Source organism: Lygodium microphyllum, chromosome 23 (assembly GCF_053477565.2).
Source record: "Lygodium microphyllum isolate KBCC chromosome 23, Lygodium_microphyllum_v1.1.10, whole genome shotgun sequence".
Taxonomy (NCBI): Eukaryota; Viridiplantae; Streptophyta; class Polypodiopsida; order Schizaeales; family Lygodiaceae; genus Lygodium; species Lygodium microphyllum.
In genome coordinates this window covers 87,391,319-87,409,892 of record NC_141157.1, presented here as the reverse complement: position 1 = coordinate 87,409,892, position 18,574 = coordinate 87,391,319, and the positions used below count along the sequence as shown (strand labels likewise).

At 41.6% G+C, this 18,574-nt stretch overlaps 1 non-coding gene across 1 annotated transcript; it reads right to left on the bottom strand.

Moving 5' to 3' along the window:
- Positions 1-17,830: 17,830 nt before the first annotated feature.
- Positions 17,831-17,903, bottom strand: TRNAE-CUC (transfer RNA glutamic acid (anticodon CUC)). Its single transcript has one exon. It is a non-coding gene; the product is annotated as a tRNA-Glu (tRNA).
- Between the last annotated feature and the right edge of the window lie 671 nt (positions 17,904-18,574).

Here is an 18,574-nt window from a genome sequence, read left to right as displayed (position 1 = left end):
GGCACCCGCCACCTACAGTGTGTAGTGGCGGGTACTGTCACTGTAGTAATACACAGGGGCGGCTAGGCGGAGGCGTCTTTACCCCCAACACATTGCACTATTAAGAGAATACATGAACCTTTTAGTAGATCTTCTAGCAGACATGATACCAGCCTAATCTACATATGTGTATCAGAATACATGTACATCCTTACCTATGTCATTAAAAAGTCTAAAATCAAGGTGGATTTCACATACCTCAATATGTATATGACTGCATCCAAATTAGGCTTCCTAGATACCTACATAGACCTATTCACAAGCCTAATAACATAACTCAACTCTGCTCTTCTAATAGTCATACAATACGGTCTTCTTTTCCATGTCCAACATCAACACTCAACATTACACTTTTCTCCAATGGCATTGAAAAAGGCTTACATATTGACACGCTATATTTGAATAGTATATCCAAGCCATATGTCTTTGGAATAACCATATACCATTAGAACATTTGAACATCTCAATACCAATAAAGTAACCAAGCTCACCTAGATCCTTCATCTCAAACTTCTACTTCAAAATTCCCTTGACATCATCAAACCCACTATCACTATCATATGTAATAATTCTCATCCACATATATGACTATGACAACTAAACTTGCATAACACTTTCTCATATAAGCTAAGTGATCTACATCAAAAACATAAAAGCCAATGCTAAAAACATAGTCTCCAATCTCATCAAACCATGTTGTAGGCACTTCCTTTAGCCCATACAATGACTTTCTCAGATGAAGTGAGTATTCTATATCAGAAATATAAAATCTAATGGCGATAAGATACTCTCCAATCTTGTCAAGCCATGCTCTATGTGCTTGCTTCAGCCCATACAATGCCTTCTTTAACCTACATACATATGTGGGATGCTCTAAATCTTCATTACATATTGGCTACTCTATATACACCTCTTCTTGAAAATTACCATGCAAGAAGGAATTCTTTATACCCACATCCTATAAAGTCCAACCTTTGGTTGTGTAAGCAATCACATATTTGATATTTGCCACCCTAGCAACTAGACTAAATGTCTCTTCATAGTCTATGCTATATGTTATGTGCATAGACTTTTGCAATCAACCTAGCCTTGTAGCTTCTAATAGAACTATCTAGATTATTCTCTATCTTATAGACTTACTTATAGCCATTATATTTCTTACCCTTGGGAAAGTGTACTAGATCCCAAGTCTTGTTGGCCTCTAATGTGACCATCTCCTCATCCATTGTTGCATCCCAATGAGTATGACCAATAGCCTTCTCAAAAAGACTAAGTTCATTATTCTCAACCACCTTCAGTACATAAGCATAATGGTGAGCTACATAACCCTCAAAACCAAATCTTCTAGTAGGATATCTCACCCTACTAGATGTGTAAAACTAGATCACTAAATGGAGACTTTTCATTCTCATGTGCTCTCCATACAATTGATGTTCTTAATTGAAGGGGTACCAAGCTCATCATCCAAACTCTTTGACCTAATAGAGTTTCCATAAAAAACTAAATGACTAGTAGATATATCATTATTGTCTAACACCTTCTTTTTTCCCTTGTCATTATCTACAATGTTGCTAGATGTACTTGAAGTTGAGGGGCTCCTCCTTAGTCTTGCAAACCAAGGATTGATTGCAAATCTGTTACCAAATTATGTCTTTGGTTCATAAAGAGTCCATGATTCTTACTTTTTTATCTACACATGGCTATCACAATAATCATTATCATCCAATTCATCTTACTAGATGCATATCAATTGCTTATCATACAAAAAGTAACATTCTTGCTCACTCTAAACTCATTGATGACAGGTTTACAACAATGGTACCATCTTTGCTCTATAGAGTATTCAATAAAGATATATTTTTTGGTCTTTGGATCAAGTTTCTTACATAACTCATTAGGCACACAAATATACATAATATTAAATTCTTTTTGCTAAATATAATATTCAATAAAGATGTATCTTTTAGCACCTGATCAAGGCTATGTGTGTCAACGTCACTCAGGCTTCCAATTTGTGAGCCATTACAAGAGTATAGAAGGATAAAGAAGGAAGTAGGGATAATGTAAAACATGTTGAGGAAAACCCTAAATAGGATAATAAGGGGACACAAGCCCTTAACCTCAGATGTGGAAGTCGATCCTCTAAAAGGTGCTAATGGCAAAGCCCACTCTAATGAGGATCCACCAAAGAAGAAGTTAAAAGCTAAGAAAGAGGCACCTAAGCATGTTCAGTGACCAAGAGAAAGAATGGTCTAGTGGCAGAAGAGAACCATGGCTAATTATCATGAATTTGACTTAGCTAATTCACTTTGCGAGGCAAAGCTTGATATGAAAGTGCTACACAATTGATCAAGTTATCTCTAGGAGTGCGTAAAGAGTTTAAGAAGATCCTTCATACCAAATATATCATTGAACCCTTGGGAATAGCCCGTGTGGGAGATGAATGGTTTGAACATGTTGAAAAGCATTGTCCAAGGGTGGTAATACATGTTGATGGCATATTAGTGGATCATGCCATTGTGAATACAGGATCCTCCGTCAACATTATGAGTTTAGAATTGATGGAAAGGCTAGGACTGGAAATTCAAAAGATATCTCCATAATTCTCTGAATGGCTGATGATAGTTTAAGACAACTAGAAGGTTGCATTACCAAAGTCTATGTTATTGTTGATAATGTGGAATGCATTTTGGACTTTAGGGTTATTTGGTTTGCAAGGCAACCAAGCTATCAAGTTTTATTGGGGAGACCATGGATCTTGCAATCCTGGTCATCTAATATTTGGCAGAGATACTAGATCCATAATAGTGGATGCATATCTCGAATCTTCTCAAAGCAGGAGAGTACCCTTATCTTCGGCAAAATTAGATGCATTCGAGGATCGTTCTGGAAGTGAGACTTTGTCAAATGATGAATCAAGAGAGGGGTCCACTACAAAATATGTCTACCATGTGATTCTAAATGAGCCGATAAAATCTCAAGACAGAATCAAAGACATAAATGTGATTGAGCTAGATCTTGGTACATTGGATGAGCCACAACCAATTAAATTAGAATCTATGCTCAATTCAGAAGAGAGAAAGAACTATGTGTCATTTGAAGAATTCAGTGATATTTTTGTCTAAAGGTATGATGAGCTGATGGGTATTCCTCCTAGTTTTAGTATGCATACTATTCTCTTGAAGGAAGGTAGCCATCTTGTTCGATAAAAATGTGAGGCATATGCCTTTGGAGCTAAGGGATGGACTATTTGAAGAGCTAAAAATTTTGCATAAGTCTGGCTTGATATTTCTTGTACAACACAAGAAGTGGTGTTCACCGGTAGTTATCAAGAAAAAGAAAAATAATCAAATTCGGCTTTGTGTAGATTTTAGGGAGATCAATAAACAAAAGGTTAAGGATTATTGTCAATTTCCATTTATTGATCAAATTCTAGATCAATTAGGAGGTAGGAAAATCTATTTGTTTATGGACTGCTTTGTTGGTTATAACCAAATGGCTATCGTGGAGTTATATCAAGAAGTAGGGAAGGAGAGGACGAAAATATTTCATGACCTTCGGGCTATGAAGTATAAATTAACTAAGGGTCAATTGGTATTATATTATGATGCCCATCGTGAGCTCTTCCCAAGCAAGTTGGAACCCAAATGGGATGGTCCTTATAAGATATGGGTAGAGTTCAAACTTTAAAGTAAATTTCAATAAACTAAAGCCCTATTTATGTATAGGGATTGATACTAGACTTGGTGCCTTTGCAGATCCTTCAAGATCTAACTTAAAATTGCCAAGTGGCAAGACGTATCTTTTATATGGGATATTAAGGTCTATTGCCACCACTATCATTGGGTTCTTCCTAGTGTCCCTATAGAGTTTAGTGAGCAAGGAGGGATTGTACCTGTCTTACAAACCCTCTCTCTGTTAGATGTTAATTATCATAAGTATGAGTAGGTTGATTACCATGGCAAGTTACATCAACAAAGCCTTGGTTTATACATTATATTTTGATGGAGCTTCTTGAGGACCTGCTAAGCATGTGAGTGTTGAGGTTCTCATAAAAGATCCTAGTTGTTGAGTGATTTTAAAAATGGGAATGTATTTAGGCACTAATTTTACAAATAACATGGCAAAACGTAAGGCCTTGCTTATGGGGTTAAATATAGCCAAACATGGTGGTATTCATCGATTATTGGTGAAAGGAAATTCACAGTTAGTAATCAACCAATTGAATGGGACCTATAATATGAGAGATCCCATTCTAAGGATCTACCATCGTGCAACTTTGGACACCCTTGAGATCTTTGAGGTAGTGACTTGCTAGTTGATTACTCGATAGTGGAATCATTTTGCAAACTGCATGGTGGCTAATATGCCTTTGTTTAAGATGTCTTTCTTAACTGTGGTCTTAAGGGGTTTTTATGATTGTCTCCTGATGCTAGTCTAAGGCTACTATGGGGATTTCTTGCTGACATGTCTCGTTTTGGTCATCGAAGGTTAGTATGGGCTATGAGCCAAATAATGATTTACCATCTTTCTATTCTATCATGTGTGTGTGCATTAGATTGTTCAATGACATATTTGTAAAACACCCCTTGCCATTTATGCAAGGGGTTTAACTAATAATTTAATACATTTAATGTAGGGCCTAGGCAGCCCATCCCCTTAGTCTAGTTTTGTGTTAGGCCAAGAGAGCCATTTCTATTGGATTTAATGGTTGTTTCATTTAGACCAAGAGAGCTATTTGTTTGTTTGGTGCGGGTGCGATTAATGGTTTTTGTTTTAGTGCTGCACTAATGGGTTTGATGGAGCACCTAGAGGAAGTATCTTGCTATGCAAAAGCTTCTTATGGCCAAGTCCACTCCATGGGGATCATACATTAGTTAGGAGATGATGAGAATGCCAAGGGAGCTCTAGCCATAAATCCTTTGGGCATCTATGACTATTTTAACCCCTAGTGAGCCTGGGATGCTTCTCTTAAAAGGCGCTAATGAAAACTACGGAGCGGATTGGTGGGAGTCCTATATACACTATTGATATGATGTAATAGAAACAAGCTATTGAGTTTAAAATAAGAAATTGTTTTTCTAAAAGGATTATCTTCAAAAAAAATTCACATTGTGTGACTAAATTAGGTAAATGAGCCTTGTGCCTAGTAGGTTAATTAAAAAGCATGTTTTTGAATATCAAATTAAACATGCTAGGTAATTAGACAAGTAAGCAATTCCATCACAAAAGAGAAGCACGAGGGTGATGGATCCATCCAATGGTTGGATGTTCTTAGTGAGTCAAGAGGTTTTTCCTCAAGGATGATAGACTAGGAAAAGCTAAATGATGACATCATAAGAAATTATTATAGATCTTGACCTCGTGTCATTTTAGGGTGCCAGGGTGAGACTTTGCCTTATGTGCAACGGGATTGATGCATTAGCTCCCCCTTGTTTCTCACTCTCTTTGAGCCAACTGCAACATGGGTTTGCTTCAAATTTTGGTTAAATTGCACAAATAGATGCCTATAAATCGATGCTAGTTAAATTCTCGTTAAATTGTTAGGTGCCTTAATATTATCTAAGAACCTTGTTTCAAGTTAGTCCTTGCATGGAGTGAAGCTTCCCTTGTGAGGTAGACGCAAGTGACCCTAAGGTAGAAACCTCAAAAAAAGAAGAATAAGGTAACATAAGAATTCACAAGCAAAGATTAGCTCACAAAGAGCAAAGTATAAATCTAATCTATCTAGATGTGTGAGTTTAGGAAACCAAGGGCTACATGGAAATAGTAATAAGTATAGATTCTCTCTCTCTCTCTCTCTCTCTCTCTCTCTCTCTCTCTCTCTCTCTCTCTCTCTCTCTCTCTCTCTCCACCAACCCTTTAGTGCAACCAATACATCTCTTCAGTACCCCACACATTTTGCATTCATCACTATCCCTCCATCAATGTCTTACTCCTACCATCAATATTAGAATTGAAAAGATTGATAGTTTATGATTTTACATAATTGGGATTTAACTATAAGATTTGTATTTGGAGTTAGGATTTTCTCAAAATTATCAAGCATCAAAATTAAAGATGGGGGAGATTTGGAATGAACAATGGTATGCTTTTTGAGAATATCTTATTTATCCATGCATTCATGGACTAACTAGGAGACATGAGTGAACTAGGATGTTGAAGTAAAATAGGGCATGCCAAAGGCTAAAAAATTTGACATAGTCCTCCAAATGAGGTATCCTCCCTCTTTATCCCTCATCTCCCACCACCTCTCTCTATTCTCACCTCCAACACCACTACTCTCCCAGGGCCTCTCTCCATTGATACCACAAAAATCACAATATTCCTACATTACCACCAACCTTTCACTATGTCCCTCTACTACTTCCCACTTTACCTCTAGACACTTCTCTCTAGGTGATAACTTTCTCTCCATTCCCAAATCTTCTCATAGAAATTTTCACCAAACTCTCTCTCTCTCTCTCTCTCTCTCTCTCTCTCTCTCTCTCTCTCTCTCCATTTCACTAGTATCCCACTACCTCTCTCCATTTTCAGCTTCAACATTAGTAGCTTCTCGGCTACCCCTCTCCATTGCTACCTCACTCATGCCAATGTTCCTCCACTTTCGCCAACCTTCTACTACCTCCCTCTACTACTACCACTTTTTCCACAATTGATAGAAGAAACTCTTGGCATAAAAACTAAATCACACAAATACATGAGGACATGGTAAATACCACAAGTTACACAAAAGTGGGACAACAAGATATTTCAAAAATTCTCCATACAACAACTCGAAAGCTACGAGCTTTGGTCCAAACACCGACTTGAAGCATGAAGGGAATTCCTCTAGTAGGGGATTAAATCTTGTGCCTGGCGTTGAGATTGCAAAGAATTGCTCCGGTGAGGAAATAAGGCATGCTAGTGTTTTACATCAGGATAATATTGTGCATTACATCAGTGTAGTGGCTTCCATGGCAAGAAAGTACAATGGACCACCAAGGTAATCAAATAGTAGCAGAGTACTCATTCTTTTTGCATGTAAATGCAACCACTAGGATAGTGGGCGGGTACGTATATCTTATGTATGTATGAAAAAGTCGGAACGGTTGCTCCAGTCCTTTAGACTTTTCTCTCGAACTTTTGTCATGTGTGTCTGGAACAAAGAAAGGCTTGGGAGAGATCACATTGCTCATGGTTGGTAAGAGAAGAAAATGGCTCTATGAATCTCGGGTAATCAATCTGGTTGACTCCTCATTCAATACTCTAAAAAATTGGCTTATTTGATGAGAAACTACAACAAAGTGGTCCTTAAATAAAGACTTTGCAAGGAATGTACCTTCCCCTGCATTTTGCAAGAGAAGGTGGTAAGAGAAGGATATAGCTCTACCATGCTTGTGTATCTAATGTAGTCAACTCTGTTGGGGGTAAAGGCGCCTCCGCCGTGCCGCCCCGTGTATTACTACACTGACAGTACCCGCCACTGCACACTGCAGGTGGCGGGCGCCCGTCACGTCACTTTATTCTTTATTCTTTTAGTGACAATTTGAATAAAGGAAGGCCCGGTCACACATTGTGACTGTTGGAGTTCCCATTTCTTGTCTCTCTCTTTCTTGCTCTTGCTCTCCCGCCATAGCTCGCGTGCAAGCTTCGATCCTTCTCACCTTTCAACTGGTATCAGAGCTTGGCATTCTCTTGCCCGAGCTCGACTCGATGCTTCCCGACCTTCGCATCGGCTCGCTTCACGCATTGGGTCTCCATCCCGGCAGCCATATCCGATCTCCCTAAGCTCCCGTCACTCCTCGGCTTCCCGAGCACCTTCCCAGCCTATTGAGGCACCTTCAAGGCATTGATACTAAGGTATTTGATCATTCTTTCAGGGTTTTATTTCAGTCTACAGGTTGCAAACAGCAAGGGCAGCCATGGCTTCAAACCCTTGAAGCTTATTCCCCTCATATTGTGCCTTACACCTATCAAGGCTCAAAGAGGCTTGTCATAGGCCTTTGATAGGCCCTTCTTGAGTCCCCCCATTACCCCCTTTTCAGCCCATGTGGAGCAGCAGCAAGTTCAGCACCAACAGGGCAGATTGCATCATTTTTTTCCAGGCTGTGAGCACTCATCTACTTCAACTCCACACTTGGCCATTGCTTCTTGCTCTCTACCTTGATCAAGAGGGCTATAGACTTCATGTTTGATGTCATTCAAGCTTTGGGCATTGGTCTTGATCATTCGGGGCTGATCTCTTCAGATTTGGGACTGTCATAAACTGTCATAACAGGCTGAAAACAGGGCAGCACCATTGGCATTAGCATTTGTTGCTTATACTCCATTCCGGTTGTGCTATTTGATGCCCGTATGCGGTCTACATGATGCCTAGTGCCTTGGGAATGTATGCACATGATTATGCCATGATTTTGTCCTGAAATATTGGTTGATTTGGGACTGTTATTTACCGTTATACAGTGCTGGAAATAGGGCAGCCACACTTGGCATTGGCATTTGATGCTTATACTCTACTCCGGTTACCTTATTTGATGCCCGTATGCGGTCTACTTCCTACCCGGATGTATTGGGGATGTATGCATTTGGTTTGACCATGATTTTGGCTTGAATTCGGGGCTGAAATCTACTGTTTAGAACAGTAAATACATGCTGAAATAACAGTGGACTGAAGGTACTTTGCATGCTTTGGCACTTACCTACCGATACCGGATGTATGCTTTGAGCTTTGGCATGATGTCTCTGACATTTGGGGACGGCTTGGAGCATATGTATGAGATTATGGGATGCTTTTGAGCTTCGCATTAGCTCCGTCTTCACTAGCATTTGGACCGACTTGGCATGCTCGTGGACCGCCTATGCCTCATGTCTCTGCTTGACAGTTAGGCTTTTGCATTACATGCTTTGGTTCGTGACATATGCTATTTGGTTCGTATATGCCATGCCGACATTTGGAGCTTGGATTTGGATGTATTTGAGCATTCCCGGCTTACTTGATCACTAATCTTGGTTGCTATTTGGATCTCATTGAGTTGACCGAGAGCTTATGTGGGCTTATGTATTGATTCATGGTTAATATGACTGGTGCTTCATGTATGTCATGCTCTCTTGGATGCGCTTGATGCATTGACAGGGTCACTTATCACTGGCGCTTTCTCTTGGGTTATTTGAGCTTCTGAGCTCTCTTTGTACGCCTTTTGTGCCAGTGGGAGCATTTTACATGCTTGCTTGACCTTTGACAGTTGCATGCTATTGGAGCACTTACATGTATTTGGAGCAGTTTATGTCTTGAGCAGCTACATACGCATTGAGACTTTGGGATCATACTCCGATATTTATGGATACGCATTGATGTACTCTTGGTTCACAGGATGCTTATGAGCTGAGTCTCATATTTGGATCTTTCTCTTTGAGCAGACACCTATTTGTGTCAGGTTTTGGTAGTTACAGGAACACTTTGCCTAGAGTGTCTGGGGCTGTGCCTTTCACTGGCAGATGTTATTTTGACATGCTTCGGTGTTGATCTCATGTTCTTTTCACTGTCATTGGCCTTGCTTATGTCCATTTCATGCCGGCTTTGGACCTAGCATTGTTTGCTTGACATTGGATCCTATTTTGGGACAGTTTGCTCTCTAGATTACATACCTGCAATTTATTACAGCAAGCAGTTATTGGTGGACTGAGGTGTACTTTTCATGCTGAAATATCCTGATTTGGTGTACCGCACCTAGTACTAAGTGGGCAGCAACTTTTGGCACACTTTGCTCGCCCTTTGGACCCCGTTTTGGTCATTTTTGGGCAGTTTCTGCAGTAAAACAGCAAGCAGTTTTTGGACTGTTTGGGCATTTCCAGCCTGCATAATGGCGTCATCTTCGCATGATAGTGTCATCTTTAACATTACAAAGTTGGATGGTACCAACCACTCTTATTGGAAGAGTCAAATTTGGCAGGTCTTGGTGCAAAAATCTCAGATTAAGCCACTTCGGTTGAGTGGGGAGCAGCCTGAAACTATGGACAATGACGACTGGCTTGAACTTGATGAGCTATGCAAGTCCACGATTGTATTGTCTCTCACTGAATAGGTACATTATAATGTATTTGAGGAAGCACAGAGTGCATGGGATCTATAGAATAAGATAAAAAATCTTTATGATAAGAAAAGTCCGGCAAGTCAGATGTACTGGTTGAAGCAGCTTATGGATCTGCGCATGAAGGATAATGCGACTATGTCTGCTCACTTAAGCCAGTTCCATGCTATACTGAAGAACCTGACTTCGCAGGATATCACCTTTGGAGAGGAAGTAACTCCTCTTTTCTTGCTTGGGACTCTGAGTGAGTCATGGGATGTATTCCGCACTGCCCTATGTGCCTCTAGTGCTACTCTAAAATTGGCAGATGTTGAGAGTGCTCTTCTTCAGGAAGAGGTGAATCGCAAAAACTTGGATGCCTCTCGTGGTAGTCATGCTTTGACAGTTAGAGGCAGGAATGACAGGTATGACCGTGGTAATGGCCGAGGCCGTGACTCACAGAAGGGTCGGTCTAAATCTCGTGGTGGCAAGTCGCGTAGTAAGTCGCGTGGGCGCAATGCAAATGTCACTTGTCATCATTGTGGAAAAAAGGGCCGTATTAGACCACAGTGTCATGAGTTGCGCAATGAGAAGCACAAGGATAAGGGGAAAGATAAAGTGCAGAAGAAGTCCTCTGATCGCAGCATAGTACCTACGAAGTCCAGCGTCAAGATTGAGGAAATTAATGTCACGCAGACTGAGTCCGATGGTGGTGATGAGTTTATACTTGCAGCTAGTTCTTCTGATGCTTCACACTTGACTGAGACACCTAGTATGTATGCACAGTGCTGGTTATTGGATTCAGGTGCGTCCTTCCATGTGACGCCTTATCGTGAGTGGTTTCACTCTTACCGTACTGTATCTGGATCAGTCACACTTGGAGATGACAGGTCTCTTGATATTGTGGGCTGTGGAGATATTCAGTTGCAGTTTTCCACTGGCAGTTCCTTTTTGCTCAGGGATGTACGTCATGTACCTGCGCTTACGCGCAGTCTTATGTCTACAGGACAGTTGGATGATGCAAGGTTTCATGTCTATTTTGGGGATTCTGCCTGGAAGATTACCAAAGGCAGACTTGTGCTTGCTAGAGGCGCCAAGGCTGGTAGCCTCTATCCTCTTGTTGTATCTGGGTCTTCTGTAGACCATGTTTTGGCAGTGGGCTCTATCCCACATGTATCACTTTGGCATGCCCATTTGGGGCATATGTCTTTGAAGGGAATGAAAATGTTATCTAGTTTGCAGTATCTTCCGTCTTTGGATTATGCATGTTTTGACTCGTGTGATCATTGTCTTTATGGTAAGCAGAATAGGTCTACGCATAAGAAATCGGGTAGGCCACGCATGAGTGAGCCCTTGGCATTGGTGCATTCCGATGTTTGTGGGCCTATGCCTTGCATGTCTATGGGTGGCGCGAAGTACTTTGTTACCTTCATTGATGATTTTTCTAGGAAAGTGTGGGCTTATCCCATAAAGCAGAAGTCCGATGTCTTGGCAGTTTTTGAGAGATGGCTTGCTCTCGTTGAGAACCAGACTGGGTATAGGCTGAAATGCCTTAGGACTGACAATGGGGGAGAATATGTCTCACGTGCTTTTGAGCAGTTTTGTGATGACAGGGGTATTAAGCATCAGTTGACTGCCCCTTACACCCCACCCCAGAATGGTTTGGCTGAGCGCATGAACAGGACTATTCAGGAGCGTGTGCGCTCTATGCTTAGCCATGCAGGCCTATCCCAGAGTTTTTGGGCTGAGGCAGTTAGTACGGCAGTGCATGTCATAAACCGATCGCCTTCCAGTGGATTGGATTTCCAAGTTGCAGAGGAAGTTTGGGCTGGTAAGCCACCCTCTTATGCGCATCTCCGTGTCTTTGGATGTGAGGCATTCTACCATGTGCCCAAGGACAAGAGGAGTAAATTGGATCCAAAGAGCATTAAATGCATATTCCTTGGCTATGGTGAGTCAGGAGAGATCGGCTATCGCCTATGGGATCCGCAGGCGCGGAAAATAGTACGCAGCCATGATGTCGTCTTCCATGAAGACAAGATGCACAGGCAGCCTGGGAAGGTGGTTGAGATCCGCAAAGTGATCTTTCAGGAGGAGCCTAGAGCTCCAGCACAGCTAGTAGTACAGCTTGCAGCAGTTCCTCCACAGGGCCAGGGTGTTGGACAGGCAGTTAGACAGGCAGCAGAGCCTGCGGTGAGACGGTCTGCTAGAGACAGACGTCCACCTGACAGATTTCAGCCCTCTATGCATTATGTTTTGGTTACAGATGCAGGAGAGCCTTTCACTTATGATGAGGCTATGCGCAGGGGTGACAGTCACTCCTAGGAGAGGGCTAGCAGTCTGAGATAGACTCCCTGCATAAGAATGAGACTTGGGATTTGGTTGCCTTGCCTAAAGGCAAGAAGGCTTTGCCATGCAAGTGGGTGTACAAGCTGAAAAGTAACCCTGGACACCCCAAGCCGGCATACAAGGCTAGATTGGTAGCAAAGGGTTTTAAGCAGGAACATGGTGTGGACTTTGATGAGGTCTTCTCTCCTGTGGTTAAGATGACCACCCTGCGCTTAGTCTTGGCTTTGGTTGCACAGCTTGACTTAGATCTATATCAGATGGATGTCAAGATGGCTTTTCTACATGGGGACTTGCATGATGAGATCTATATGGATCAGCCTAAGGGCTTTGTAGAACCTGGCAGGGAGCACCTAGTGTGCAAGTTGAAGAAGAGCTTGTATGGCTTGAAGCAAGCACCTAGGGAATGGTATTATAAGTTTGATGCCTTTATGCAGTCACAAGGCTACAGCAGGAGTGCTATGGATCCGTGTCTTTACACGAAGAAAGCCCGTGATGGCAGTTTGCTTATCTTGGTACTCTATGTTGATGATATGCTGATAGCAGGGAAAGCTCATGATGAGCTAGATGCTCTTAAATCTCAGCTGAAGAAGAGCTTTGAGATGAAGGATTTGGGACAGGCCTCACATATACTTGGGATGCGCATTAAGCGCGATAGGCATCAGGGGCTTTTTTATCTCTCACAGCGGGAGTACATTCATAAAGTCCTTGAGCGCTTCCGCATGCAGGATGTAAAGCCTATTGGCTGTCCATTACCTTCTTATGTGAAGGTATCATAGGCCGATTGTCCGCAGACAGATGAGCAGAGGGCCGAGATGGCCAAGATCCCTTATGCTTCAGCCGTGGGCAGTTTGATGTATGCCATGATAGCCACTCGTCCAGATATTGCGCATGCAGTTGGTGTTGTGGCACGCTATATGGCTACACCTGGCAGCAGACATTGGGATACCATGAAGGGTATCATGAGGTACCTGAAGGGCACAGCAGATATGTGTATTTGCTATGGCAGCCAGGATACAGGGGTCGTGGGGTACATTGACTCCGATTATGCAGGACATGCAGATAGTAGGAAGTCCACTTCTGGCTATGTATTCACCTATGCTGGAGGGGCTGTCTCTTGGATGTCCAGGGTTCAAAAGTGTACGGCTTTGTCTACCACTGAGGCCGAGTATGTTGCAGCCACTGAAGCTTGCAAGGAGGCCATATGGTTAGGCCGTCTAGTTGCTCACCTTGGGATTGATGCTACACCTACACTGCATTCGGATTCTATGAGTGCCATTCAGTTGGCTAAGAATCCGGTCTTCCATGCGAAGACGAAACACATTGAGGTGAGGTATCACTTCATACGTGGTGTCATGGAGGACAAGTCTGTTGACCTTGTCAAGATCTTCACTGACGAGAATCCTGCAGATCTACTCACAAAGAGCCTTACTACTGAGCACTTTGCCTTCCTCAGGAGGTTGATGGGCATTGGATGAGATGTCGCCTTTCCTCATCCCTTGTGCCTATGTACATTTGTACTGTCTTTTCTTTTTTCTTTTCTCTCTCACTAGGGCAGATTCGCCTTTAAGTGGGAGGTTGTTGGGGGTAAAGGCGCCTCCGCCGTGCCGCCCCATGTATTACTACACTGACAGTACCCGCCACTGCACACTGCAGGTGGCGGGCGCCCGTCACGTCACTTTATTCTTTATTCTTTTAGTAACAGTTTGAATAAAGGAAGGCCCGGTCACACATTGTGACTGTTGGAGTTCCCATTTCTTGTCTCTCTCTTTCTTGCTCTTGCTCTCCCCCCTTAGCTCGCGTGCAAGCTTCGATCCTTCTCACCTTTCAAACTCCTTGTTCAATGCTCCACACAATTGACCCTATCCATGAGAAACTACAACCAAGTGACTAATTTAATTAAAGACTTTGCAAGGATTACACAAATAATACACATTGCCCAACATTTGTTGCCCATCAATGTCTTACTCGACATTTGTTGCCCATCAATGTCTTACTCGTACCATCAATATTAGAATTGAAAATGTCGATAGTTTATGACTCTACATAATTGGGATTTAACTATAAGATTTGTATTTGGGGTTAGGATTTTCTCAACATTATCTCTCATCAGAATTAAAGATGGGGGAGATGTGGAATAAACAATGGTATGCTTTTTTAGAATATCTTATTTGTCCATGCATTCATGGGATAATCAAGAGAAATGAGTGAACTAGGATGTTGAAGTAAAGTAGGGCATGCCAAAGTCTAAAAAACTTGACATAGTCCTCAAAATGAGGTATCCTCCCTCTTTATCCCTCGTCTCCCACCACCTCTCTCTATGCTCACTCTCCAACACCACTACTTGCTGCGAAGCGGAACACATGGCAAATCTAGCAAATCAAATCTCAATCATAAACAAAGATTTTAGTGGAAAAATCTAATAAATCAAACATCTCAACTATGAAATACAAACAACATTATAATACATAAGAGGATTTGAATAACTCAAAGATTGAGAAAGACAAGAGAAAAACGCACGATTGGGCCCAACCTCCCCCATGGCAAAATCTATTATTTGCCATCCTTAATTATATATTATAGTTTTACATGGATATTTGCATACATATTTTATAAATATTTATCCTTCTTCATGGTTGTTCATGTGCACATCTCATTTCATCTTGAGTTTATTCTTCTCTTACCAAGATTACCCCTTTCAATATACACACCATTTTCCATTATCTTTACCTTTTAATAAATGTTAGTTTTTGTCATTTATGTGTTTGTAACAAAACTTTCCTTTCTTTTCCTTTTCGAATCAACCAGGTGGAGTGCGTAATTGCAATTTTTTTGTGAGGGAATGCTGGATGGTTATATATTTTTCGACTTTTTATTATGAGCTTCATGGTGTGGTTGTTTTTCTGTCTATCCTAAGTGTGAAGTTAATCTTGTGTGCAAGTTGGTTGAAAGCCCTATCTTTTGTGTACTAAGTGGATTTTTCTTGTGGTGAGTTTTTAATCCTAGGCTCCCCGTTCTAGTTGTGTTTTTCTATTGTGTGTTTTTTTCCTTCTCTATCCAATGGCAATTCAGAGACAATGAAGAAAAGAAAAAGAAGATTCAAGATGAATATTTTTCAAGTGCTGATCGTGGTTCTTCTCCAATTTGTTCGCGGAGACGTTGTCGTGATGTTATGAGGACACAGTGTGAAAAAGTATGGAATGCATCATCATTCGACTTATTCATTGATCAAGAGAGTCAATGTGATCTGAGCCATTAGTACTAGTGTGAGTTGCATGCACTATCCGAAAATACTAGATTTTTGGATAATGTTAGCTTATTTTCGATATTATTTATTGTAAAAATCCAAAAAAGTTAGAAAAAAGCTTCTAGATTAGGATGGCATGCAAAAAGCTAATTGCTTTTTTAGTCAATTAGGGGATTTTCACAAAAGGGACAAATTGACGAAATCGTGCACGTCGCGATTGCTGTAAACAAGCTGAAAACTGCAGATTGAATTGAAAGAAGAAGAAGGAGTGATCTGGGAGATCCGTGAGTAGATGTCCTGCAGTTTTACATTCCTTTCAGAGCCAAGGAGCCATCAGATTTGGGTTCCGAGCAGTAGAGAAGGAGCTGTAATTTTTATGCACATTTTGTTCTATGAAGAAGCTCCAGGAGATCTAATGCCTGGAGATTGCTTCTGAGTAGTACAAAGATTCCAGGTTCTTTCAATACATATTGACTCAATTCATTGTGATTTGTCTTTGTAGTGTTTACCACTTGGGTATTCTCTATCTTCTCTTCCATCTCCTATCTCTACTTTTGATCCCCGGTGGATTCGACCTTTCCACAAAAACCCCTCCGACAACGCTTCACTCTTAAGCGTGGGAGGAATGATAACTGAGAAATATGTGCAAAAATAGGCACCAAAATGAGCTCATATGGAAACAACTTTTTGTAAAATGACTCATTGCAAATGTAGTTCTTGGAAAAAAATTCAAATATGAAGCAATGTAACAATGCGGGTCCTAAGGCTTACATCTTAAAATATGAAAAGGAAAAGCAAGGTCAAATACCTTTGTCCTATTCTCAAAATGAGGGGTCTCTAAGACCTTAGGAAAATGTATGCAAACTCACTTTTATAATATCAAAAAAAGGAAAAGGTGGTTGTGAGTCGTGGGATTTGGAGAGGTGGAAGGTTGAGGTGGTTACAACCTCTCTATGTATTATTACACTGACAATACCTGCACCTGCACACTACTCTCTCTCTCTCTCTCTCTCTCTCTCTCTCTCTCTCTCTCTCATAGATACACTCAGCACTCATGGATGCTCGAGCATAATGTTGGTAGAGAGAAGAATAAAGACATATACTAATTGTACATCATATAGCCTCATAAGACTTTCTGAATCAAATCACCAAAAGGTATTTAAAAATTCCTCAATAAAACTATTCAACAAAGTTGGAAGCTTGGTCAAAACACCAACTCAAATAATAAATGGAATTTCTCTAGTAGGGGATTAAATCATTTGTACACATCTCTCTATTAACTAAAATTTTGATGTTTATAGGTGCACTTCTAACAAGCTACTAATACAATCTTCCTTTCCCTTTGGTCCTTGATCTTAGTCCATCTACCATTGGTTTTCCCCCCCCAATTTCATGTTGTATGGTCTCCTATTTTTATGAATGTATATCCTCTATAGCTAATCCTATATTTTTGTTTTTCACCCTAAAACACCCCCTAGGGTGAAGTAAGTAAAATGCTTTTCTCATGGGGGAAAAAGTTTACATGGCAGGTGTCACCTGACATTAAAAGAGATCCCCTTTCGACATAGAATACATGGAAAATTATGTTGTCTTGAGATTGCAAAGATTTGATGTTGTGAGGAATTAAGTCATGCTAGCATTTTACATCAAGATAATATTGTGCATAAGCACACTTGCTTCCATGTAGGAAAGTACAATAGACCACCAAGGTAATCAAATAGATTGGTACTTATTACGTTGCATATAAATGTATGTGTATCTTATGTATGTATGCAAAGGTCGGAACGGTGGCTCCAGGCCTTTAGACTTTTGTCACGTGTGTCTGGAAGGAAGAAAGGCGTGGGAGAGAGCACATTGCTCGTGATTGGCGAGAGAAGGTTGGTAAGAGAAGAAAATGGCTCGGGCAATCAAGCTAGCCAACTCCTCGTTCAATGGAAGGGAAAGCTCGCAGCAAGACTTGAGACACCGGAACGCCATGTATGTATAAATGGCAGAAGAGATGACCACCACAATTCCGAAAGAAGACATATATTGTGGGATTACTTTGACGGGAAGGCACGTACAAATAGCTCCTTTTGGCGTGCGGGTGCAGACGGCGACGACGGCCAAAAGGATTTGTAGTCATCGTGGGACTCGGGAGCGAGGCCGATTCCGTTGCCGGGACTTGAACCCGGGTCGCTCGGGTGAGAGCCGAGTATCCTAACCAACTAGACTACAACGGATCGATGCATGGCTTCGCTAGCGCCCGTTTCTTGCACACTTCCCGTGCCTCCTTCTAGTCTCATTCCTAGTAAAATTGCGGCATCTCAACGGGTGCACAAACACTCCCTTGCCCGCGGCCCCGCTCTATAGGCGCACTCCACGCTCCATCTCATACTTTATACGGCGACGCCTCCGCAAAACCTGCAACAAAGCAAAACGCTTCTTTACCGGATTAATGCCACCCCTTCCCTACGGCCAACAATGGAGCGCGCGCAGGCAGAGAGTGCATCGTCATCGTCATAAACTGTGCTGATCTCGGAGGGTGCGTTGCAATGTCCATTTGAACGGACATACCAGCCAACCAACATAAACCAAGCGAGGCACTAGATTACCTGCCATGTCACGTCTACGCACCACCTGCTCGTGGAGGCTACAACGTCTATCGCTTGCTTCTATGGGAACGCATAGGACCGGTGCTGCAAAACCACACACGAGACGACGGTACCGAGCGAAAACGACAAGACAGACAGTCCCCTTACTTTCACTAGGTGCACTCGTAGCTACGCCTTTGATTTTGTAGGTTCTGGGATGCATTCATCATGTCAAGCCCACCACTCAAAGCCCTTCAAGTCTAGTGGATCATATCTTATCAGTTATCACATATTACTAGAGGCTTTTCACAATCTATGTA